Here is an 11540-nt window from a genome sequence, read left to right as displayed (position 1 = left end):
CTACATTCCTCACAGTTTCCATGAAATCCATAGCTTGGTGGATCAAAATCCCAAAACAGATATCCCTTTGAGCTAGATTTAAGTTGGATTACAGCTAGAAGAGCATTTATGTCATCCCATTCTGAATCCATAGTCCTTAATATGGAATTGGTCTCCCCTTTGTGGGAAGACTTTCTACAAGATTTTGAAGGGTATCTGTGGGAATTTTTGCCCATTCATCCATATGAGCATTTGTGAGGTCAGACCCTGATGTTCGTCAAGAGAACCTGTCTCGCTATCTCCATTCTGGTGTATCCAGGTCTTAGATGGGGTTGAGGTCAGGACTCTGTGCAGCCAGTCATTGTCTGACTCGATCACAGAAGGGGGTAGAGCGGTCCGCAGCAGCCCAGAGTGTGCTTGTCTGGGACTCAAAGCTTCATCAGGTTCAGTGATTACTCTATACAGAGCTCTCTAGACGGCTCCAGTAAGTGCGAGAGACGATGGGACATAACACAAGTGTCCCAAAGGGTTACTGCTCACCTGAGCAGTATGTGGTGGACAGGAGAGGACAACGATTTGTGAAAAGTCTTAGCAAGTTAGATTAGAGATATATATATAAGTAAAGGTGGTACTTTGTGTTGTACAACATGGCAAACTTTGCTGACAGAAAAGAAAGATTAGAAGAGGAATAGTTAATGGATACAGTCCCAGTGTGGCTGGACTGTAGCAGAGAATTTGAACAGACGGGAGGAGAGCAAAATCTTGATGAAGCTAGTGGCAGATATTATTGTAAACCTGGTAATCTTGTTGGGCTGGGCCAGCCACTGCCCTATAATGGCGCTGAGAAGAAAGGAAGTGGGTGGGTCTGTAATGTATGTTGTCAGCAAAATCCCACCTCCCGAGAGACGTGTTTTGCCTGTGGTGCTCCACACCCACATAGTCACACCCCTGTAAGCCCCAAGCAAATCCTCCCAGTCCCTGATACAGTGCCATCTTATTCCCAGCCGACGACCACGGCTGGACCATTAATCTCCTTCAGCCCTGGTCCTCCCGTCGCCCCTGTAATCTCACCAGTGGCTCCGTTATATTCCATGATAAATCCAGACGGCACGTTTATGGCCCCCAGCAATCCACCTCCTGCCTCAATCATTATAGGGGGACGGTCATAAGCACCTGAACAAGAGAATCCAGACAGTGTTGTTGGTCCTGTAGACTCAGTCACAGAGACCCCTAAGCGACCACCCCAATAGACTATAGTGGCTCCGACACCCAACCTTTGAGCCTGCCCAGACCAACTCTGCTCCAGGAACAGATTAATGAATTACAAAGGAATATGCAAGCTTTAGAAAGGGGCAATTTTGAAGTTGTAAAGGAAGCCCTAGCTCTTACCCGACCACAAGGACCTCCAAAATATGTGTCCTTTACCCCGCAGCAGTTATTCACCATAGTGAACCTGCTGCCAGATCCTGAAACCGATCCCATAACCCCGTTATCAAGCCACTCTCAGTCACTTCCCCTGGATTCTCCCAGACCAAAACCCCTCGGATCCACCTTCCAGCAGGAGTCATGTCGCAATTTGTTGCCAGCCAAACATGCCCCTTCAATCTGTTAAGCTCTGATTTTCTTCATAAAATCCAAGCTACCATACAGTTCAGAGAGGATGGGAGGGTCACCCTCGGTACAGCCCTATACCCGGAACAAACTTGCCTCCTCATTGCATTAACAATTCTTCAGGTCACTGATTCATATGAGCTAGGGGATTCGCTGCAAACCATTTTGCACCTCATCCCCGATACCCTCTGGGCCAAAGGACCCCAGGATATCGGACGCCTCAATGTCCCACCAGTCGCAGTGACCCTGAAGGACCCCAAGGTCCTGCCATACAAAGCGCAATATCCGCTTTTTGTCTCACAATAGGTTGCTATTACAGTCAATGTAGGATTGGCACACTCAAAACATGCGGAGCCCCACGGAGTTGAAACAATTTATTATAACTACGTTTGATAAAATAGGATAAAATACAATAAAATACATAAAATAAATTAAACAATGGTAGTAGTTTTGTAATATTCGAATCAACTTATTGCAGACAAAGTATCCTAGATGTTCTCAATAGTGGATGGGTCTGCAATGACACACAACGGATGCTTAACTGCAGATCCTAACAACAGGGTGTTGTCTTGCAAATAAAACGCACTCTAGGTCACTACAGTCCATATGTATACAAGTCACAAAATATTCAGAAGGACTGTTTGAATTCCAGGAGGTTGCATCAAACTCCGGTTATATTCATATGCAAGAAAAACGCACTGAGAGACTCTACATGCAGAAAAGCGCATACAGTGATTTCCTATGCAGGCACTATATTCCTATCTCTGTATATCTACAGTTTCTGCAATCCATGCATTCCAAGGTTGTTATAGGAGTTTTTCATAAGAATTTTCTGCATGCATTTATATTTGAATTTTTCTCAAGAATTCTATTTAAGAGGATCCTCAAAGAAGTTATTCCACACAAAGTCCCGATTGCAATATTCACATATGAACGCTATATTGTTGTTTCGTTATAAATGTAAGTTTGTAACGATAACCCACATTTGTGGACTTACCTGGCCTTTTTATTCAGCTGTTTTTTCCTGGGTAATTGTCGCTTCCGACTTTAGGCCGGCGTCCCGGTCTTTGCTGTGTCAGCGGCTTAGTATTCCCCAGTGATGACTTTCAGCTGGTTGCAGGCAGGTTGATATAGAGCGTCTTGTTTGAATCCTCGATATCCTCTGGTTTTTAACAGTGCACTGTTATTTCGGGGTTCAAATCCTTCAAGGGTGAAACTCTCGCCAGACGCGTTTCGGGGACACTCTCCCCTTCCTCAGTGGCATCACCCCTATGAGTGAATGGTGGGTTTTTATATCCCTCACGGTCTTGTGTGGAAAAGGATCATGGGAAAAGAAAGGGATCATGGGAAAAGAAAGGGATCATGGGGAAATGGTATTCTGGAAAAGAAGGAGTATGGATTCTCCCAATATAGGTCTTCCCCTACCATATTTCTTTTTTTTTTTTTTTTTTTTATTTATTTATTTATTTATTTTTTTCAATCTTTTTCAATCTTATTCATCCATGATCATTCAAGGATTGATAAATGATATGATTTTCTTAATTTTCAAAATATTTTTATGCATGCTTTTTTTGCATGCGTTTTTGCATGCGTTTTTTTTCATGCGTTTTTTTTTTTTTTATATTTGTTTACATTCTTTACTCCTGAATCTGCTGTAAACCATATTTTCTCAGAATAACATTCATAGATATTTCAAAGTTCATAAGTCATACGATATTGTTGCTTTTCATACATGCAGTTTTTGGTTGCGGTTATTGTGCGTTTTTTTAAGATTGCGTTTTTTCACCATTTGTTGCATTTTTTGAACCATTTGTTGCGTTTTTTAAAAATTTGTTGTGTTTTTACTTCGAAATGTACTATACCCCATGTTGCATTAAAATAACATTGATATTTAAAATTGTAGGGCAATTTTAGCAGCTTAAAAATGACCTCAAATTGGGTCGGATGGCGATACATCCGACACGTTCAGGGAAGAGTTAGGGGGAAGGTCCTGCCATACAAATTTGCCATACAAAGCGCAATATCCGCTTTTTGTCTCACAATAGGTTGCTATTACACTCCAAGTCCAGGCCCTCCTGCAGAATGAGCAATCAAAGTCACTACCTCTCCCTGTAAGTCTCCCCTTTACCCAGCTGGCTGTCGAGTCTCACAATTCCAAATTGCAGCTGTGTCTCCCCAAAGTTGTCTTCCTAGGTCATTGCATCTCTCAAAGTAGCAAACACCTCACTAATGCCAGGAAAAAGGCCATCTCTGACATCCAACTCCCGGACACCCCTCATCAGCTGTGAACCTTTCTGGGCCTCATCTCCTACTGCAGACCTTGGATCCCTGATGCTTCAGTCCTAATGCAGCCCTTATATGACTGTATACTCTGCAATGCTACTACACCTTTGCAGATGACCATGGAGGCCGGAGAAGCCTTTCAGTCATTGAAGGCCACCATTGCATCTGCCCCTGCTCTTGGCATCCCCAACTACAACCTTCCTTTCTGACTGTATATTATGGAACATCAGGGCCACGCGACTGGAGTCCTTACTCAAACTCATGGTGGCCGCAATAGACCCCTGGTTTACTATTCTAAGCGTCTTGACCCCGTAGCCAGAGCCGCCCCTTCCTGTGTCAGAGCCGTCCATGCTGCCAGCTCTCTTCTGGACGTCACATCTGACATTGTGCTTGGTCACCCCCTCACTATTCTGGCTCCGCATGACATCTCTGCCATCCTACAGCAGACACAACCCAAACACCTCACTGCACAACGCCACCTCCGGCTGCAGTGTAGTCTGCTCCTGCCAGATATTGTCACCATTTAGAGATGCCACATCCTCAACCCTGCTGCACTCCTTTCTCTTCCAAGGGGGAAGTATACTGGAGATTCTCAAGATTTTATTGATCTACATGCTAAAGAGGATCTTCAGGAAGAAGAACCATGGACCTCAACCGAGGAACAAGGAACAAGATCATGATAGCATCACAATGATGGAAGCTAAAGTAGGGACTCCACCATCAGTCCAAGACACTCCTCTAACAAACCCACATTAGACTCTCTTTGTGGACGGCTCAAGGTATGCCGAAGACAAAGGGAAGTTCCATACAGGCATGGCGGTCACTAGTGAGCAAAAGACTCTAGATATGCCTTTGGAGTGGTTCATGACTTTGGAGTAATATGGAAAGCCCGGGATTACATAACAGCCGCAGGAACCCCAATCAAGAATACTTCAGTAGTAGCGGCTCTAATGGCAGCAGTACTCCTGCCCACCCAAGTGGCAGTGATCAAGGTAAAGGCCCATACTCGAGCTGACACCTCTGAGGCCAGAGGAAACACCCTAGCTGACCAAGCAGCCAAGAAAAGCAGCAGTGGAAGAGGAAAGAGTCCAGTCAGACCAGATTATGGTAGCACAGGAAGACCTGGAACAAAAATAAGTCACATGGGACCTACTGAAACAAATGCACAAACAGGCCACTCCCATGGAAAAGGAAACCTGGTTGAAAGAGTCAGCCCTCGAAGAAGAATCTGGACTCTGGACACAAGGAAAGAGAGTGTGCCTACCTAGAGCCCTCTATCCCCTAAAAGCCTCAGTGGCCCATGGGCCCACACCCACCAATCCAAAACCATCATGAAAGAACTAATTCACAAAATATGGGAGGCCCCAGGAATCACCCTGGTCCTGGTACGACGAACCCGGAACAATAAGCCATGAGGATCCACTTACTTATCATGACTTTGACCCATAAACCAAGTTAAATCCAGTAAAAACAAGGACAGGGAAGTGCCCTTGCCTTTCACAGGGTGGGCAGTTGCCCCATGGCTCATGATAAACAGATCAGGACCCTCGATAAATCATAGTTCTACCCCCTGGCAAGACGGATACTGGGCTAATGTCACATGTTTTCCTAGAAGGACACACTGTTATTGTCTCCAAGTACAAACCAAAGGCATGACATTTAGTCCGCACATACACTTAGGTTGCAATGACTCAGAAACAGACAGCCATGTGCAGTGTATTGGTGTAGATGCCGAGAACGGAAAAGACCTACCCTGTATCCACCATACTGTACAGGACCTTATCACTAGAGATGGCCTTGTGGTTCGCCCGGCGGTCGTTTCGCAGGAAAATTTGCTAGTTCGCGGTTTGCCGAACTGGCGAACATATGGCGATGTCCACCGGCGCCATATTCTTTTACATTGTGAAGAACTTTGACCCATTACACATCCATGAGGTGGTACAGGACAGCCAATTGAGACGTTTCAGCACATGGACACACCTCCACCTTATAAATAAACCTGATCTGGCCGCCATTTTACATTCAGTCTTTTGCCAGTGTCGGGAGAGGTTGCCGTGTGGAGCAGGGACAGGCTGTTAGGGACACCAACCGCTGGCTAATAGGGCCACAAAAGTCCTTTTAAAGGACTGGTATAGGTGTGCTATGGATAGGTGTGATACACAGAGGGGTGTAATATACTTATAATATACTTTCTAACATTTTATAGTGTATTTGTATTGTGCAGCAGTTGTGTGCGGTTCTGCTGAGATACTGCGGCTATACAGAGGGACAAGCGCTATTGGAACAGATAATTTCTACTGGTGTGAATTACCAATTGCCCCCCGAAAAAATGATTGAGGCAGGGGTATTATATACCAATTATATACTTTCTATATAGTGCATTTAGGTAGGGCAGCATTTGTTTGCAGCTTTGCTGTGTTACCTAAGCTACAGATCGTGACAAACGACATTGGAACAACGTACTCCCGTGGCCTAAAATAAAAAACATTTAGGCTGCAATAGGAGACATTTCAGAGAATTTCCCTTTAAGACGCATAAAAATGGCCCCTGATTAAGATACATATTTTTTGTGGGAATTTTTGTCATTGATCCCCCTCTAGCATGTCACTGTCCATGTTGTGGGACTATTTGTGCACTTCTAGTAAGTGTTTGCTGGCTGCAAATAGGAGCTGAAGGCTTTTTAGTTTTGCCTGCCATTAAAGTGAATGGGGCTCGCTGCGAACTTGTGGTTCGCGAACATTTGATCACGTTCGCGAACTGTCCCGGCCGATGTTCGTCCATCACTACTTATCACAGGTATATTAGCCAACACCACCGAAGGTCAGTTAAAAGGATATGAGCTGGCAAAAGGAACAATTAGCCAAATTAATTACCCAATTATTCAATAGCACATATACATATACTTAGCTCGTGGACACAAAGCGTACAAATGGCTATCCGAGAATGTCACAGGACTGTGCACCATCGCCAGGCTTACTCCTGCCAGCTTTATAGTACCACACTCTGAAATTGACATAAATGCTATTCCTAAACACACCTTGTACCATAGGGCCAAAGATAACACACCCAGACCAAACGGTAAGCCACATGTTGTAGAAATGAGCATTCCCAATAAAGTTCTCAGTACTCTTTTCACATATCCCATGATAGTGCAGATGTGGGATTATTTGGTGGTAGCAACTGATTATCCTGATGATCAAATATGGGAAGTCATGAGACTTATGAATACCTCGAACATTGTGCAGAACCAGTTGATCATCGTCACTAACCAACACACATTAGTACTATACTATGTTACAGCTACAGATGGAGGTACGTGGCAGGTTGTGGGACCCGCTTGTTGCCATTACATAGACCTGCAGGGTAATTTTCAAGTTAAGGTGGGTCTAGAGAAAATGGCGGATCTAAGGGATAAATGGCTGGATGTACATAAAGCAGATGAAAATACATGGTGGTCTGATACCTTCTCCTTCCTTAACCCCGCCAACTAGTTTAAAGATATTGGGGGTTGGCTCATGGGAATTGTCCAAGGAATATTACAGGTAGCCCTAATACTATTGGTGATATATATATAGTAATTAAGCCTGTTCTTACTTGTGTGACCCGCCTTTCAAAAAGAATGAAGAAAACTAATGAGCAACCATCATGGTCATGTATGGTGATGAGGAAGAACAGAAGGAAACATTACTCAACACAGCTCCCCCTCCCAGCTATGACGCCGTGCAGAGATAGGGTCAGATGAATCCCGGGGCACTACCATAAGCCCTGAAACCGGGAGCTTATCTATTAGAGGTAGGTTGTCGCCACTGCAGGTGAAGAGGATATGAAGGGTATGCCCAGTGGATTTGTTAGGTAGGGATAGCCTACAATCAAGTTTCCAAGGGGGACTGTTATGGACTACTGAAACAGTATGGATACTGGCTTGTTCTATATACACTGCTCAGACACCGCTCAGTAGAAAAATCCTGCTTCCTGGATGTATCACCAGGCACGCACACAGCTTTTCCACTATCTTGAAGATGGAAGGGGGGAGGGAGCGCATTCCAAGGTCCTAGGTACAGTGAGGGGGCTGCGGAGCTGCGCTATGAAGCTGATATCTTAAGTCAGTCTGATGGAAAAGAAGTGTAAGATTAATCCATTAAATGCTTGCTTTTATTTCCCAGTAACCAATGGAAATGCACCACATTTAGTCACCTCCCACCGGGGGGGTATATTCTGTGTGAACACTCACAATAAACTAGAGATTTTACTTTGACCCCAGCGTGTGTGTCTTTGCTTAATTGCTCCGTGCACGTAAAGACAATATCTGCTAATTTGGAGGAGTACATCAACCTACCTGGTATCTTGACCAGATCCAAAACAAGCTCACCCAACCATGCCTTTAAGGACCTTGCTTTGTGCACCAGGGCACACGGAAGGGCCTTCCCCAAACTCTTCCCGCAAAGTTGGAAGCATACAATTGTCCTCAATGTCTTGGCATGCTGACGCATTAAAGGGGTTGTCCAGTGCTTTATATTGATGACCTATCCTCAGTATACCGTGACGATGGCATCTAAAGGGTTAAATGTATGCGGCCGGCATTATTACCAGTCGCAGACAGTCTCGGGCCTCAACGATTTGAAACACTACCACTGTAGTGGTAGTACCACAGTACCACTGCCCCATATTTAAAACCTCTACTTTCGCCGTACATGTATGGCAGTGGTACTTAAGGGGTTAAATATAGATAATGACATGGAAAATTAAAAATAACGTCACAATAAATTCTTAAAAATAATGTTAAAACATAAAAACGTGATTTAAACAATACGTCTTTTTTTCATGACACATTCCCTTTAAGGCTATTTTTCCCCCGTACCTCAGATCTCACGATAATACATTTAGCAACAGAAGTGGGGTTTGGGCAGAAAATGCGCTGGCCATGAATATCTGTGTGTGAATACGTTACAGGAAAGCTGGCTACTTGTATGAAGGCAGACAGCGGGGGCCGTAGCTGTGAGTGGAGTGACATTGATAGCAAGTACGTCTGCAATACTAAGAGATAATACCAAGGCTACTAACGGCAAGAGGCATGTATAACATTAGATCTTATCCAGCAGGGAGTCACTAGATGGGATAAGACAGATTGACGGACACAGTTAGGCTTCATGCAAATGACCGTATGTATTTTGTGGTCTGCAAAAAACGGATCCGCAAAAAATACGGATGACATCAGTGTGCATTCTGTATTTTGCGGAACGGAACAGCTGGCCCCTAATAAAACAGTCCTACCCTTGTCTGTAATGCGGACAATAATTGTCACGGGTGATGTTGCAGATAGCTGGAAGTTATGGATAAACATCCGACTGGCTTGATCCCAAACTAAGGAGCATAAAGGTGACCCCTATAAAACCCTAAGAGCTCACCCTGACTGCTAAGCACATACAAGGGTCTCAGAGGTAGACGATTGCATGCCCTCGTACCTAGACTGTGTGACACCTGAAAACCCTATAATAGTGAGGGAACACGACCACCGGCTTCCTGTACTTAATACGGAGGGAGTCAGGGTCACCTAGAATCAAGCCAGCAAGAAAACACAATACATGAAAGGACTTATCTGAACAAGCAGCAACAAAAGGCTCCAGCAGTGATCACTTCAATCCAGGAAGAAGTATAAACCGCAAAGTGAGGCAGTATGGGAGGGAATATAAAGGGAGGCAATTAGTGTAAACAGGTGACAGCTGGGAGAAGGAAAGGAGATGACAAAGTGAAACCAAAACAAAGAACATCATGCAAGAGGTAGAGAAGAACGTCTGCAAGACCTTCTCAGAGAGCTGGCGGTGACAGTACCCCTCCCTCTACGGGTGGACTCCGGATACTCAGAGCCCACCTTCTCAGGATGGAACCTATGGAAAGCCCTGATGAGATGAGTGGCCTTAATGTCCGCCACTGGGACCCACATCCTCTCCTCAGGACCATAATCCTCCCAATGAACGAGGTACTGGAGAGAACCGTGGATAATGCGAGAATCCACAATTCTAGAGACCTGAAATTCAAGATTACCATCAACAACAATCGGAGGAGCAGGCAAAGAGGAGGGTACAGTGGGTTGGACATAAGGTTTTAATAGGGACCTGTGAAAAACATTATGGATCTTCCAAGTCTGAGGAAGATCAAGACAGAAGGCAACGGGATTGATGACGGACAAGATCTTGTAAGGCCCAATAAACTTAGGACCCAACTTCCAGGAGGGAACCTTCAGTTTGATATTCTTTGTAGACAACTACACCAGATCACCCACATTCAGGTCCGGACCAGGCACACGTCTCTTATCTGCCACACGCTTATATCTCTCACTCATCCTCTTCAGATTACCCTGAATCTTTTGCCAAATAAATGACAAAGACGAGGAAAATCTCTCCTCATCAGGTAAAGCAGAAGACCCCTCTCCAGAGAATGTCCCAAACTGCAGATAAAACCCATATGCACCAAAAAATGGTGACTTATCAGAGGACTCCTGGCGACGGTTATTTAAAGCAAACTCAGCAAGGGACAAAAAAGAATACCAATCCTCCTGATTCTCTGCCACAAAACAGTGCAGATATGTCTCCAGATTCTGATTGACGCGTTCGGTCTGACCATTCGACTGCGGGTGAAAAGCAGAAGAGAACGACAACCGAACCCCCAAGCGAGAACAGAAGGCCTTCTAGAATCTGGAAACAAATTGCGTGCCCCTATCAGAAACGATGTCTGAAGGAATGCCATGCAATTTGACAATGTGATCAACAAATGCTTGCGCCAGCGTCTTAGCATTGTGTAACATAGGAAAGGGAATGAAATGCGCCATTTTGCTAAAACGGTCCACCACCACCAGAATCACAGTCTTCCCCAAGGAACGAGGCAGGTCCGTAATGAAATCCATGGACAGATGCGCCCAAGGACGGGAAGGAATGGGTAACGGGAGGAGAGAACCCGATGGCCGTGAATGAGGGACCTTGGCATGAGCGCAGGTCTCGCAGGCTGCCACAAAACCCTCAACCGTCTTACGAAGAGGCGGCCACCAGAATCTCTGAGCAATGAGATCCACTGTGGCTCTACTCCCCGGGTGCCCAGCAAGGACAGTATCGTGGTGCTCCTTAAAAACCTTGTGTCGTAAAGTGAGAGGCACAAACAACCTCCCAAGAGGACAAAGATCAGGAGCCTCTGCCTGGGCTGCCTGAACCTCTGCCTCCAAATCAGGATAAAGAGCAGAGACGACCACCCCTTCAGCCAAAATGGGACCCGGGTCTTCAAAGTTCCCTCCTCCCGGAAAACAACGTGACAGGGCATCAGCCTTCACATTTTTAACCCCAGGGCGGAACGTGACAACAAAATTAAACCTAGAAAAGAATAAAGCCCATCTAGCCTGTCTCGGGTTCAGACGCTTGGCTGATTCCAAGTAGGCCAGATTCTTATGGTCGGTAAACACGGTAATAGGGTGTCTGGCTCCCTCTAGCCAATGGCGCCATTCATCAAAAGCTAATTTGATGCCCAACAACTCCCTATCTCCCACATCGTAATTTCTCTCTGCGGAGGAGAGTTTCCTTGAGAAAAAGGCACACGGTCGCCATTTGGCAGGAGAGGGACCCTGAGATGAGACTGCACCCACACCCACCTCAGAAGCGTCCACCTCAACAATGAAAGGGAGA

This window comes from Bufo bufo, chromosome 4 (assembly GCF_905171765.1).
Source record: "Bufo bufo chromosome 4, aBufBuf1.1, whole genome shotgun sequence".
In the NCBI taxonomy this organism is placed as follows: Eukaryota; Metazoa; Chordata; class Amphibia; order Anura; family Bufonidae; genus Bufo; species Bufo bufo.
The sequence above is the reverse complement of the archived record's forward strand: the minus strand, read 5'-3'. Positions refer to the sequence as shown.